Source organism: Salvelinus namaycush, chromosome 11 (genome assembly GCF_016432855.1).
Source record: "Salvelinus namaycush isolate Seneca chromosome 11, SaNama_1.0, whole genome shotgun sequence".
Taxonomy (NCBI): Eukaryota; Metazoa; Chordata; class Actinopteri; order Salmoniformes; family Salmonidae; genus Salvelinus; species Salvelinus namaycush.
This window is the reverse complement of record NC_052317.1, coordinates 13,938,889-13,955,198: the sequence shown is the minus strand read 5'-3', so window position 1 is coordinate 13,955,198 and position 16,310 is coordinate 13,938,889. Positions and strand designations below refer to the sequence as shown.

Sequence of the window (16,310 nt, the reverse complement as noted above, 5' to 3'; positions counted from 1 at the left end):
TGGACGTGAAGTGAAGGAAAAGTGAAGTGAAGGAAAAGCAGCCAACAAGTGTTCAGCATATGTGGGAACTCCTTCAAGACAGTTGGAAAAGCATTCCTCATGAAGCTGGTTGAGAGAATGCCAAGAGTGTACAAAGCTGTCATCAAGGCAAAGGGTGTCTACTTTGAAGAATCTCAAATATAAAATATATTTATATTTGTTTTACACTTTTTTGGTTACTACATGATTTCATATGTGTTATTTTCTATATTTGATGTCTTCCCTATTCTACAATGTAGAAATTAGTAGGTGTGTCCAAACTTTTGACTCTGATGACACCACGCAAATTAATGAACAATAGACAATATATTGAAGTGTCATACAGACTGGGGTTGATTCCTTGTGGGGATACATGCGTCCCTATATGGGCTAAATAGGGCAAATTTAGGGCAAATTTGTCAATATATGTAATGTAATCTAATCCCCTAATATGTTTATTGTACTACTATTTAGGATAGACGAACAGTCCCAATTGTGCTCCGACCCATGGGACTCCCAATCATGGCCAGATGTGATACAGCATGTATTCGAACCAAGGACTGTAGTGATGCCTCTTGCACTGAGATGCAGTGCCTTAGACCGCTGCGCCACTCGGGAGCAGCAGTGTAAGGTCCCACAGTTGACAGTGTTTGTCAGAGCAAAAACCAAGCCATGAGGTCAAAGGAATTGCCCGTAAAGCTCCGAGACAGGATTGTGTACTAAAGGGAACTAAAAAATTACTGCAGCATTGAAGGTTCCCGAGAACACAGTACCCTCCATCATTCTTAAATGGAAGAAGTTTGGAACCACCAAGAATCTTCCGAGAGCTGGCCGCCCGGCCAAACTGAGCAATCAGGGGAGAAGGGCCTTAGTTAGGGAGGTGACCAAGAAACCGATGGTCACTCTGACAGAGCTCCAGAGATTCTCTGTGGAGATGGGAGAACCTTCCAGAAGGGCAACCATCTCTGCAGCACTCCACCAATCAGGCCTTTATGGTAGAGTGGCCAGAAGGAAGCCACTCCTCAGTAAAAGGCACATGACAGCCCCCTTGGAGTTTGCCAAAAGGCTCCTAAAGGACTCTCAGACCATGAGCAACAAGATTCTCTGGTCTGATAAAACCAAGATTGAACTCTTTGGCCTGAATGCCAAGCGTCATGTCTGGAGGAAACCTGGCACCATCCCTATGGTGAAGCATGGTGGTGTTAGCATCCTGTTGTGGGAATATTTTTCAGCGGGAGGGACTGGGATACTAGTCAGAATGGAGGGAAAGATGAACGGAGCAAAGTACAGAGAGATCCTTTATGAAAACCTACTCCAGAGCACTCAGGAACTCAGACTGGGGCGAAGGTTCACCTTCCAACAGGACAACGACCCTAAGCACACAGCCAAGACAACGCAGGAGTGGCTTCGGGAGAAGTCTCTGATTGTTCTTAAGTGGCCCAGCCAGAGCCCGGACTTGAACCCGATCGAACATCTCTGGAGAAACCTGAAAATAGCTGTGCGGTGACACGCCCCATCCAACCTGACAGAGCTTGAGAGGATCTGCAGAGAAGAATAGGAGAAACTCTTCAAATACAGGTGTGCCAAGCTTGTAGCGTCATACCCAAGAAGACTCGAGGCTGTAATCGCTGCCAAAGGTGCTTCAACAAAGTACTGAGTAAAGGGTCTGAATACTTATGTAAATGTGATATTTCAGTTTTTATTTTTTATAAATTTGCAAAAATGCATTAAAACCTGTTTTTGCTTTGTCATTGTGGGGTATTGTGGGTAGATTGATTAGAAGAAAAAACTAAATGTGGAAAAAGTGAAGGAGTCTGAATAGTTATTCATCCCTTTACATTTGTGTGTATTAGGTAGTCGTTGTGAATTTGTTAGATTACTTGTTAGATATTACTGCACTGTCGGAACTAGAAGCACAAGCATTTCTCTACACTCACATTAACATCTGCTAACCATGTGTATGTGACCAATGAAATTGGATTTGATTTGATTTGAATACTTTCTGAATGCACTGTAATCCTCTAAGCTTTAAAAAACGTTGCTTGTTCTTTATATCTGCCTCTATACTGTTTCCCTTTAGTTGGCCTAGAACCTGTCTAACGTGTAGATGTTACAATTGTAATACAATTCTGTTAGTCTGCTGCGTTGCTCAGAACTGTTGACCCAAATCAATAGGTGGCCTGTCACGAACCTGTCTTATGTTCTGGTTGAGGTGTTCTCGCTCATTAAACAGTAACTGGTGTAGTCTGGTAGTTGTGCCATTTTAGCTAACCCTAGTCAGCAGGTGTTACTTCAGTCATGTCCGTGTAAACACTACAGTGAATAGTACAGTAAAGTCCAAAAACACTGCAGTGAATACTATAGTCTAGGCCCATTACTTTTTTCAATCTTTACTAATGAATTGCCACTGGCTATGAGGAAAGCCAGAGTGCCTATGTATGCGGATGACTCAACGCTATACATGTCAGCTACTACAGCGACTGAAATGACTGCAACACTTAACAAAAAGTTGCAGTTCATCTCAGAGTGGGCGGCAAGGAATAAGTTAGTCCTAAATATTTCTAAAACTAAAAGCTTGTATTTGGGACAAATTATTCACTAAACCCTAAACCTCAACTAAATCTTGTAATAAATAATGTGGAAATTGAGCAAGTTGAGGTGACTAAACTGCTTGCCGTTACCCTGGATTGTAAACTGTCATGGTCAAAACATATTGACACAACAGTAGCTAAGATGGAGAGAAGTACGTCCATGATAAGGCGCTGCTCTACCTTCTTGACAGCACTATCAACAAGGCAGGTCCTAAAGGCCCTAGTTTTGTCGCACCTAGACTGCTGTTCAGACGTGTGGTCAGGTGCCACAAAAAAAGGACTTAGGAAAATTGCAATTGGTTCAGAACAGGGCAGCACGGCTGGCCCTTGGATGTATACAGAGAGCTAATATTAATGATATGCACGTCAATCTCTCCTGGCTCAAAGTGGAGGAGAGATTGACCTCATCACTGCTTGTATTTATGAGAGGTATTGACATGTTGAATGCACCGAGCTGTCTGTTTGAACTACTGGCAAACAGCTCGGACACCAATGCATACCCCAAAAGACATGCCACCAGAGGTCTCTTCACAGTCCCTAAGTCCAGAACAGACTATGGAAGGCACACAGTACTGCATAGAGCCATGACTACATGGAACTCTATTCCACATCAAGTAACTCATGCAAGAAGTAACATTAGATTTAAAAAACTGTAAAAAAAACAAAAAAAACACCTTATGGAACAGCGGGGACTGTTAAGCAACACAAACATAGACACAGGCACATGCATACACACACACACACACACACACGCAAACATATGCACTATACACACACGTATACATTCATTTTGTACTGTATATATGTGGTAGTGGTGGAGTAAGGGCCTGAGGGCACACAGTCTGTGAATGTATTGTAATGTTGAATGTATTGTTATGTTTTTAAAGTTGTATAAACTGCCTTCATTTTGCTGGACCCCAGGAAGAGTAGCTGCTGCCAATGGGGCTCCATAATAAATACAAATACAAATAGTATACTACATTCATGTCAGCAAAAACACTACAGTGAATACTATAGTATATAAATATAGTAATACTGCAGTATTTAGACCATATTATCTACATGTGGGTAGAGCCATAATTATTATGCCTAAATGTATGTTTAAAAAAAAGATAGATATATTCTTTATATATGCCAAATTAGTCATGTGTGCATACATTTTAAGTATCTCAAACGAACATGCCTAGGATCTTACATCCAAAGTACATTATAATGCATATGCATATCATATCATCAATACAGGCACATATCATGGCATCATACTTTATACTCATATCATGATATTATCATAAGGTGCCCGATTGCATTTAAACCAGGTATTTGTCTGCATATCTAAGCATACCTATTGAGCTGTCTGTATCCTCCTGACTGGTGGTTCTATTTGCTCAAGTCTGGGTAAAGGATTGAAAGGAATGTGTCTTATTCAGTACATTTAGTGATTGCTTGCTTTTCTAAAGTCTAGAAACCTTGCCAGCAGGCATGCCAGCTAAGATAGTTAGACAAGCTACTCTAACTTGATGAATAGCCTGAAATGGCTTGGTATGACGTTGGGAGATTGGGATCCTATCTAGCTGGCTAGCTTACGCCAACTTCATCAAATTGCTATACGTGGCTAGTATTACAGAGAAACAATAAAACATCAAGAAGGAATCAATAGGCTACACAGCTTAAACAAATTCCTTTACAAACACATCTCCTGCGAGTCCTGCCCATCACAGGCAGCTAAAATCAAATAAATGCTGTGTGTGTGTCACTCTACACTCTCTCTCCTCCACTGACGATACTGTCTGCACACACTAGAGCACATGAGTCGCAGGGCCGAGTGTCTGCAGGTTCTTGCTCCTTCCTTGAACTTGATTTATGAGTTAAGGTCACTAATTAGTACGGAACCCCCCTCACCTGGATGTCTAGGTCTTAATTGAAAGGAAAAAACTAAAAACTGCAGACACTAGGCCCTCAATGGAAGGAGTTTGACACCCCTGCACTAGAGAATCTAGGGTCCTGCCTAGCATATCTTTGCTCCGTGGTGCATCTTGGAAGGAACCACTTACTAGGGTCCAGTCAGTGTGCCCCCTCCGCAAAGTACAGCTGACAGATATTTTTATATTTATAAATAATTAAAATAGAACGTGGGCTTAAAAATAAAGTTTCGTAATTAATTTAACATCTGAAAAATCCAAAAACAGGATAGATCTGTGGGGGCACGTGCCCTTGTGCCCACCATGGGCATGACTCTGGCTACATATCAACCTCATATAGCCGCATCTGAGTGCTAGTATAAATTCACAGTAGTTGCAGCAGTTTATTTCAAAATACTTCAACATAATGGTAAGGGGGATGGAGTGTTTTGAGGTGTTCAATGTTCCAAGTATGGATTAAGATTGTACTGATGGTGGTAGGAGGGGGATCTACGCCAGGTTGTGAGAGGGTGGCCTCAGATTCAAGGGACCTCTTTTCAAAATAGAAGACTGAGTGATGTAACCACTAACTGATACGGATAGCGTGGCTGTCTAGAGTGAAAGCTTCTTGGAACAGATTGAACAGACAGGTCGGGCTTTCCTATAAAATACGATAATAATGTTTCTCAACATATCATACTAAATGGAGGAACAAAAATGTGTGTTTAGTATGTAACGTCATCCCCTGACTCCAGGTTGAATTATAACAATGATGTTAGCAGGTCACAAGGCCATGGGCCACAATCTCCAAGGTTCTGGTATGTATTAGTTAATCCATCTTTATACTGTGCTGTCTTCTAAGACACCAACAACTGGCCACGGTAGGTCATTGTCATATTCACTTGTCAGTTGACATTCTACTGTAGGATCCAAAATGTCCCCACCGCTCTCTCCTTTTGCTCTCCCTTGGTGAATTTTTCCAAAGATAAGACCTCTGTGGCTTTTCATTTTATCCAACCAGAAACACATATTACTAAAACAGGATGATAATTATTGAGCCAGGTCGACAGTCTGAAACACTTTTGCTGTTCATTGTCATAGATTCCATCTAGAAGAAGGTTCTCTCTTTCTCTAGGTCTCCATTTCTTTCTGTCTCTGACAATTCAACAGGAAAGTGTCACCTAGGTACCAGAATAAAACAGCCAGAAACGTATGGAGGCCTTGGAGAAAGTGAAAGAGAGAGAGAGAGAGATATCTAAGAAGGTAACTGCCAAAATAAAGGAAACAGTTGAGTAAATGAGGGATACAAAGTATATTGAAAGCAAGTTTCAACACAGGTGTGATTCCTGAGTTAATTAAGCAATTAACATCCCATCAAGCTTAGGGTCATGTATAAAATTGCTGGGCAGGCCATTATTTTGGCTACCATGGCTAAGCCCCAAATAGAATGACAAGGTTTGATGAGCAGGAAAACGATATTAACCATATGCTATGGCCATCTCAGTCACCAGATCTCAACCCAACTGAACACTTACAGTATGGGAGATTCTGGAGCGGCGCCTGAGACAGCGTTTTCTACCACCATCAAGAAAACACCAAATGATGGAATTTGTCGTGGAAGAAGGGTGTCGCATCCGTCCAATAGAGGTCCAGACACTTGTAGAATCTATGCCAAGATGCTTTGAAGCTGTTCAGCCTTGTGGTGGCAGTTACCTGTATATCTGTCTATTTCTCATTGTAAAGATTATATAAAGAGGCAGAGAGGTCAATCTGACCTTTGTACAGTAAGTACCAGCTTAACTCAGTAGGGTAGACTTCCTCTTTGATCTTACCCATAATACATTAGCTTACAAAGCATTGCGTTGTGTAATTGCTCTATTTAATTAATTTAGGTCATAACTATCTGAAGATACAAATACATAAAAAGCTTAGGTGTGGTAGAGGCGCAGGGACCACATAGTGACATTTGAGTAGATAGATAAAGATTATGATATTGGTCAATGACTGTCAGATAAGAGGATCTTATAACATTTCCAACAGAATTATGACACAACACAGGACCGACACAAATTGAAATGTTGAGTTTAATTTATGTGACATCGCAGTGATCTAAAATGACATAAATATTCAGTATCTACCCAGATCTGAGTTCCGAGCTGCTGAAACAGAGGGTGACCTACAACGGGGTGAAATCCCAGCTACGCAAGCTAAACCTGAGATGCGGCTTCATTCACCCGGCAAAACTCCTCTTGACCTTCCAGAATACAACACACGCGCTTTCCACTGCCAAGGAGGCTCAAAACTTCTTGGAGAAACACCTCAAGCCCAACACACAAGGGGACGAGCTGACAGATCTAGGCTAACCCCAATTTGACTGGCTCAATATTCAGGTATGCTATCCACGCACAATCACATAGCCTAGCCTATGGCTATGATGCTGCCCTCAGCATAAGACTAGGATAGGACACCCTCTAAAATGTAAAATGAACAGTATTATTATTATTGTGGAACATTGGACTTCGTTATTATTATATTACCTACAGTACCAGTCAAAAGTTTGGACACACCTACTCATTCATGTATTTTTTTTGTTTTTTTACTATTTTCTTTAACAAATCAAACTATATCTTATATTTGAGATTCTTCAGAGTAGCCACCCTTTGCCATGATGACAGCTTTGCACACTCTTGGCATTCTCCCAAACAGCTTCATGATCTAGACACCTGGAATACATTTCAATTAACAGGTGTGCCTTCTTAAAAGTTAATTTGTGGTATTTCTTTCCTTAATGCGTTTGAGCCAATCAGATGGGTTGTGACAAGGTAGGGGTGGTATACATAAGATGGCCCTATTTGGTAAAAGACCAAGTCCATAGTATGGCAAGAACAGCTCAAATAAGCAAAGAGAAACGACAGTCCATCATTACTTTAAGACATGGTCAGTCAATATGGAAAATTTCAAGAACTTTGAAAGTTTCTTCAAGTGCAGTCGCAAAAACCATCAAGTGCAATGGTGAAACTGGCTCTCATGAGGACTGCCACAGGAAAGGAAGACCCAGAGTTACCTCTGCTGCAGAGGATAAGTTCATTAGAGTTAACTGCATCTCAGATTGCAGCTCAAATAAATGCTTCACGGAGATCAAGTAACAGACACTTCTCAACATCAACTGTTCAGAGGAGACTGGGTGAATCAGGCCTTCATGGTCAAATTGCTGCAAAGAAACCACCACCAATAAGAAGAAGAGACTTGCTTGGGCCAAGAAACACGAGCAATGGACATTAGACCGGTGGAAATCTTTCCTTTGGTCTGATGAGTCCAAATTTGCGATTTTTGGTTCCAATCACTGTATTTTTGTGAGACGTGGAGTAGATGAACGGATGATCTCTGCATGTGTGGGGGTGCTTTGTTGGTGACACTGTCTGTGATTTATTTAGAATTTTTATTTATTTAGAATTCAGTCACACTTAACCAGCATGGCTGCCACAGCATTCTGCAGCGATACGCCATCCCATCTGGTTTGCGCTTAGTGGGACTATAATTTCTTTTTCAACAGGACAATGACCCAAAACACATCTCCAAACTGTGTAAAGGATATTTTAACATGGAGAGTGATGGAGTGCTGCCTCCACAATCACCCGACCTCAACCCAATTGAGATGGTTTGGGATGATTTGGACCGCAAAGTGAAGGAAAAGCAGCCAACAAGTGTTCAGCATATGTGGGAACTCCTTCAAGACAGTTGGAAAAGCATTCCTCATGAAGCTGGTTGAGAGAGTGCCAAGAGTGTACAAAGCTGTCATCAAGGCAAAGGGTGGCTACTTTGAAGAATCTCAAATATAAAATATACTTTTATTTGTTTTACACTTTTTTGGTTACTACATGATTCCATATGTTATTTTATATATTTGATGTCTTTCCTATTATTCTACAATGTAGAAATTAGTAGGTGTGTCCAAACATTTGACTCTGATGACACCACGCAAATTAATGAACAACAGACAATATATTGAAGTGTCATACAGACTGGGGTTGATTCCTTGTGGGGATACATGCGTCCCTATATGGGGTAAATAGGGCAAATTTGGCAATATATATAATGTAATCTAATCCCCTAGTATGTTTATTGCACTACTATTTAGGATAGACGAACAGTACCATATGGGCTACCACACAATTCCCTTTCTGTTCATTTTCTTCCCTTCCTGTTGAGGCCTACGGGCTACGAGGAATTATTGTGAAGATTTAGATCATAGACTGCATTTCATACCCTCTTCTTTTTTCCTTTTTCTGTATATAGTATAGTTCAACTGAATGCTTACTATAATTGAGGGTATGTTTCATGTCATTTAAACCATATTGCTAATAATAATGAGGATAATGGATCAAGAGTTATTGCTCCTACAGCCATCCTATTGGACTGTTTAGGATTGCTTACTTTTTCCCTTTCCTTTCATTACCCACCCTAACTTCAATATAAATGTCTGAAGGGGTAAACTGTTTCTTTATTTTGTGTTTTACTTTATTTTGTTCTTAATACCATAAGAACTCAAAAATAGATACTTGTCGCGTAAGCGATTCCATCTGGAAGGCTGCAACTCACTGTTATGCTGCAACCCTGTAACGCGGGGCGGGGGGAACTGGGGAGGGGGGCTTGGGGCTAGGGAAGTGGGGAATGGTTTACAGGGGGGGTTTCTGGGTGGGGAACAACCAATGGGTGGGTTTCCCTGTGGGTCCTGCTTTGTGTTTCACATCTATAGGCTTATCAACACTAAAGATAACAATGACATAATTAATCATATATTTTTGTTTTACAACACTAGCTATTCTATCTTGGAATTTGAAAGGCTTTAATAGTCCAATGAAACTTTCCAGCTGTCTTGATATCCTAGCAAGAAACCATATTTATATAGCAATGCTCCAAGAAACAGACCTGCTCCAAAAGGACGCACATAGAATAAGAGAACCATTTGTACAAACTGGCTGCTTTTTCATCAGCCCCAAACAGAAATAAAGGTGTAATCATAATTATACATAAGAAACTCAAAATCACCGTCCTTGGTAAAGGCGAAGACCAAGAAGGCAGAATCACTTTCCTTAAATGTATCCATAATGGAAATAAAATTGCCTTTATTCATGTGTACACTTCAAATGCACATGATCCTACATTTTTTGGATTCTCTGAACAGCATATACTGTTAAAATGAAGTGCTTTGTAACACCAAAACTAGTGGTAACTGAGTTGCCACCATCCTGAAGGAGACGAAACCCTGCATTTGCTGGAGTATTGAAACACATCATCCTGAGATGTTTGGAAACATTGTATGGTGTGTTGTAACACCACTTAAACAAGTGTTGTGCAACACTTTGCCAGAGACTGGGAGCACTAACAGAAAAGACTGAAAACACTATTTTCGTGTTTCGAGTCTTGTTTAGTGCACACTCTAAGAAAGAGGTTCTATCTTAAAAGGGTTCTTCGGGTGTTCCCATAGGAGAACCCTTTGAAGAACTATTTTTGGTTCCATTTTAGTTCCATGTAGAATGCTTTACACAGAGGGTTCTACATGGAACCCAAAAGAGTTCTACCTGGAACCAAAAAGGGTTCTACCTGTCCTATGGGGACAGCTGAAGAACCTCTTTGTAAACCTTTTTTCTAAGAGTGTAGAATTAAATACCTTTCTTTTGGTGTCGTTTCCTCTGTTCACAGCTTCTAAACACCATTATGATATTTTGAATCCTCTCTGGTGCAGAATTAGAACCCTTTTTCTGATGTGTTGATGTTGAACATTGTTTTATTTATTTGATAACTTGCCATGTTATACTATTTTGGCAGGCATTGTCAGACACAGTGTTCAAACCACTAGCACTAAGTCCAGGCTGAACTGCGATAATAGAGGATTCTGCCTTTGCCTCTTCAGTTGACAGTCATGAATTTAATAAGACCAACTACAATCCACATGCAACCAAGGCTCTCCAGCATATACAGTACTCTCTGATTACAACCTCATTGATGCCTGGCGAGTACATAACATAAAGCAAAAGAGTACACTTTCTACTCAAACATTCACACAAGTTGATTTCATACTATTATCTTCACCTCTATATCTAATAGAAATGTGACATGTGAGCTTGTCTAACCACTATGCTTACTATTGCCAACTTAACATCTTAGAATCTACTAAAAGAGCCACAGGATGGCGTTTCAACGATTCATGACTACAAAATCCTACATTCTGTGATCATTTTTAAATTGAACTAAATTAATTTATAATGATCAGTAAAAATTCAGTCGATGCCACCAAAGGTTTTATTAAAAATAATGCAACTGCATTTGCATCTGGGTTGAATAAATCACAATTAAATAAGATATTAGATTTGAAAATGTTCTTACCTGCATTAGAGTGTTCTCAACAAGGACCAGGTAGCTATTACTCTTTCCAAAGTCAAGACAGAAATAAATCTATTAATAAGACAGAGAGCAGAATTTGCCATCCATCGAGTTAAACTCAACCATTACTTCCATGGTAATCGTCCCAGTCGTTAACTGGCCAACCAGCTACGCAGTAATGATCAATTAGCTGGTATAGCACCTATTGAATCTGAAACCGGGGATTTACTATCAGAACCCAAATTAACCAATAAAACATTATCCCGCTTCTATAAAGAACTAAGTCCTTTCTAAAATAATTACAGTTTTTTTCAATTGCTAACATGCATTGGTCAAAACTGAAGTCACATTGTCAAAACTTTCACACAGTCAGCGAAACAGAAGTGTATATGGACCAAACTGTGAATAATCTTTCATTGTTTTCACACAAAATGCATTCAATGCCCACATTCTCCGAAATCCATCAACTCTTTCCTCGTTCCTACTCCACCACCTGCAAAACTATATATATTTGCAGCACGTTTTCAAATGCTAGACACACTGTTTCCAAAACTGTTAAAAAAACACATTCAAAACAGAATGCATGTTGGTAATGCAGACTTTGCGAAGAGTTGGTAGAAGTTTGTGAGGTTCTCAGAGGCCAAGCCCAATTTCTTCAGCCTCCTGAGGTTGAAGAGGCACTGTTCTTCACCACGCTGTCTGTGTGAAGGGACCATTTCAGGTTGTCAGTGATGTGCACGCCGATGAACATGAAGCTTTTGACCCTCTCCACTGTAGCCCTGTGGATGTGTATGGGGGCGTGCTCTCTCTGCTGTGTCCTGTAGTCCACGATCAGCTCCTTCATTTTTGGGATGTTGAGGGAGACGTTATTTTCCTGGCACCATTCTGCCAAGGCTCTCACCTCCTCCCTGTAGACTGTCTCATCATTGTTGGTAATCAGGCCCTCCACTGTTGTGTCTTCAGCTAAGTTGATGATTGAGTTGTAGACGTGCGTGGTCATGCAATCATGGGTGAACAGGGAGTACAGGAGGGGGTTGAGCGCGCACCCCTGTGGGGCTCCTGTGTTGAGGATCAGCAAGGGGGAGGTGTTGTTGCCTACCTTCACCACTTTGGGTCGACCGTCAGTAAATCCAGGACTCAGAATCACTGGAAGCAGCAGACAAAGAGATCCAATTTCGCCTTTGCTATTATTATTATACATGTAACACCTGGCCCAGGCAATTTGCCAATCGAAGGAAATAACACCCATTTTCCTCAAATCTACTGATCACTTCATCTCATTATATGCAGATTGTATTATACTATTTCTAGACACTGTATCTCAATCGTTCCCAAACGCATGGAAGATCATAGATAAAAATCAGTTTCATCTCAAGTTCTAAAATGAATCTAACCAAATCAGCTCTACTGCCTCTCAAGACCCCGATAGAGGACTCCATCTCTACTTATGGAATCCCAATTGTTTCCCATTTTAAATATTTGGGAGTAGATATATTTCCTTCTTTAGATTAAACCATTGCCAGAAACTTTAACAGAACGCTCAAATCAATTCAATCCGACATCAGTAGATGGAATAATATCCCAGTTGCTTCGACTGGCTGAATATCTATTGTCAAAATGAAAATATTGCCACAGCTGAATTTCTCTAGTTCAATTCTTCCCATGGCTCCCTCTTCTGGCTATTTGGATAAAATGCATAGAGCGGTTTCAAAATGTATACTGCAAGTTAAACGATCCCGGATAGAATTAACAAATTGCTTCAGACAGGATTATTCTGCCCCCTGGCTGAGTATAGAGAGACATATGGTATCTCCTATTGCCATGGAAGAGGTGGCCTCCACTGATATGTCCCTTAAAACTATGCTTTGGTTCTATTATTGCTCACACAATTTCTGTTTGGATCTAAATTAAAAAAACTACCCAATTGAAAATCAAAATGGCATGCCCTTACTTCAATATTTCACAATAATGCTTTGCCATCTGGGGGGCAGCCTTTTGAATCCCCCCCAATGGTCCAAATGTGGAATCCGTACCCTTACTAATATCATGGACAGTAATGGTTTGAGAAAATTCATTTGAAAGATACATACACATTACCAGGCAACTCCTTTGTTCTATATTTACAACTTAGGTCAGCTTATGTCAGCTATGCTACCAAAACATCTAGTGATGGGATTTATAAATAAATGATCTGGGCTCCCGAAAGGACTTATCTCTATAATATATAAACAACTTTTGGAAAGCTCATATTCTGAGCTAGCCATTAAAAAAGTATGGTTGACTGAGTTAATTGAATCTGAACCACGCTTTAACTGGAACAGAATATGGAATAATTTGACATTGGCATCCCGTAATTCGAACCATCAATTTATACATTTGAACTAAATATTTTGTGGTGAAAGGTAGCCTAGTGGTTAGAGCGTTGGACTAGTATATGAAAGGTTGCAAGATCGAATCCCCGAGCAGATAAGGTAAAAATCTGTCGTTATACCCCTGAAAAAGGCAGTTAACCCACTGTTCCTAGGCTGTCATTGAAAATAAGAGTTTGTTCTTAACTGACTTGCCTAGTTAAATAAAAAATGTAACTACATTGAAATTGGCCCCAACTCCCAACTGTTCACTGTGTCCCCTAAATCAGGTAGGCAGTGGCACATTCCTTCATATGATGTGGGAGTGCCCTGCAGTTAAATACTTCTGGGCAAAAGTTACCAAATGAATTTAGAAGTGCCTGACTTATTCAACTATTATGTTACTTAACGATGATAGCCCCTTGAATCTCTCAATCAATCAGAGAAGATTACTGCGAAAAAAATGTTGGCTCTAAAATGAAAACCACCTCTCACTTCCTCCCATTTAACCATCAGGATGGTTTACTGGGTGAGGAAGGAGGAGTGCGGGGGGCTGGATGGGGACTAAGGGAGGGATGGGTTGGGGTTGTCTTTGTACGCATTTCTTTGATTGTTTTTGTACTTGTAACCCCACTGGAAAAAAAGACTAAACTAAATAAAAGATGGTCAAAAACAATAAAAAGACATAAATATTATGTAATAAGATGGCAGTCTGATGTATCTGTGCATGGTATATCGTGTGAGTGCCCTCTGTGTGTTTAGATGTGGGTGTGGAATGCCAGCTCAAAGCAGCGGTCTGATTCATGTCTTGTCAGCACCTTTTCATTCAATGACTGTTAATCTCTATACAATATGACAAACCAAGCCTCTAAAACCCTTCGGCTTCATCACATTCTTGGGTGGGAAATCTCTCTCGCCTGTTTAGCACACTGATCAAGAACACTGGAACACCGAAAAGGACTTTCTGGTCCACTATTCGTTTATGTAGTATCTAGTTAAAATAGTCAAGTAAAATGCTTATTGCATAGTAATTACGAATGAATTACTGATTTGTTTCTTTGGGAATAGTTAAAACACTAATAAGAAATAAAACCTATAGAGGTTGATGACTATAGGCTAATTTTAGCCTTTTACTGATTGATTATTTACCCTCAGTTAATCCATCAGCATTTAAGTCAGCAACAGAGAGGATTTGGGCCTGGATATATTTAATAAGAGTCATCCTAAGTCACAGATCTCTGGATAAGAAACTGAATCATTCCCAACAACCGTATTGAGTCTTATGATCTACTGACTGGACAAATACCCTGCACACAACCCAAGCATGAGAAACAGTTGAAATCATTAACATTTGGAGAAACCCTGACATTTGGTTAAGGAACAATACGATGCCCACATCCAGTGAACAAAACACACAATGAGTTCTTTGTTCCATTAACCTTTTAGAATATGAACTGGCATTCAAAGCATGAGTCTGCAGACTAATATTACAGGGCTCAGTGTTACACACACACACTTACGTGGGCGCGCCGGTCACACACACACACACACACACTTACGTAGGCTCACACACAGGCCTGTGAATTAACACACACACTTAGTCGTGTGTGTGTGTGTACACATTCTATAGGATACCTATTATTCCATACATCCAGTAACATCGTCAGGTCATCTAATCCATACTAAGCTCTCAACAAGATCTCACGGTTTGACCAATTTGACTTCAGATTCCGACGTTTGTCCACGTTTCTCCAAACGTCAAATGTTGAGGTGTTTTGGACACCCTAGACTGCTCATCCTGCTGCAGCTGCACCCTGATTTAGGCTTAAAAATGAGTGTGCCTATCACTGGGATTGAACATACAACCCTCGGTGCCATAGCTCGCCTACTTGATGGTAATTGCGCTCACCCTAATGGGCGGTTTTTAAAGCATCTCCCGACATCCTAGGTACCTGCGCTCTAAATAGGAGGGGTTCAACAAGGGTTCTTCTAAGATCCTCAAAGTTCTTGGAAGAACCTTAGGGTTCTTGGCACTGAAAATTGCCCCCCAAATGTTCTTCCAAGAACCCCGTAGGAGGTGGGGTTCATCGGGGAACCATCTTAGTTGGTGGGGGTTCTTGCAGGAACCTAACTGCCCAACTGAAACATTTGGATTTGAATGTGAAAGGACAACAAACAGGTGCAGGCACTTAACTGAAAATGTAAAGATCTCCTCAGTTTAAGGTAAATTTTGTCCCTTGTATGATCTAAATGTATATTGTTTTATGATGATACCATCTATCTTTTCATATTTGTGCAAATCTTTCTAAAATAGAACATGGACACAATTCAATGGATATCAATCAACAAAGAGGTGAGAATATGTAGGCTATAAGAGTATGTTGAAGGCTAGCTGTATTGGGTGCAGATGACTGAACTGCTCACTTTTGTGTCTGTGTCTGCAGGTATACAGACGAGGAGGCATACAAAGGTATGTCAATTGGTATTGCTATGTAATGCAGATCACATTTACCATCCCTCTCCCTTGCCTCTTCAATGAATATCCCAGAGGCCTCTACATTATGGACAAGGTATGTTTATAAAAACCATTATCAAAACAGTTTTTTAAATTCACATTCACCACAAAAACCAAGGTATGAATACTGTCGTGTGCATGTTTTGTTAATGATCTGTATAAATACTATTTTGTGGGATTCACAGACTTCACCCTCCTTACATGTCTGATGAATATAACAGGAAACCTGTTTTATCACGTTGCACTGCAAAACCATTCTGGCTGTGGATACGGAGAACATCAACACATTAACATCAACAAGCCAGAGGATAAACCCATTGGACTTGGGGCTCTACTGGGAGTTTACCTCGTATTTACATTTTTTATTCTGCTTTACTACTAAAATCATAATAAACTGACAACTAAAACATTGTGTTATTGTTCTTATTGTTATGCATATTATTATTATTATTCATAATAATAGGGGAGGGGGTAGTTCAAAAATTAACCCCAAAAGTTTCTTCAAAAGGTTCTTCGAGGATACATTAAAAGGGGTTCTTTGAAGAACTTATAAGGG

General features: G+C 40.2%; 1 long non-coding RNA gene across 1 annotated transcript; it reads left to right on the top strand.

Moving 5' to 3' along the window:
* The first annotated feature begins 5,891 nt into the window (after positions 1–5,891).
* LOC120055525 lies at positions 5,892–16,094 on the top strand. The gene is made up of 3 exons (XR_005477696.1): positions 5,892–6,897; positions 15,684–15,809; positions 15,940–16,094. It is a non-coding gene; the product is annotated as an uncharacterized LOC120055525 (long non-coding RNA).
* Positions 16,095–16,310: the final 216 nt, after the last annotated feature.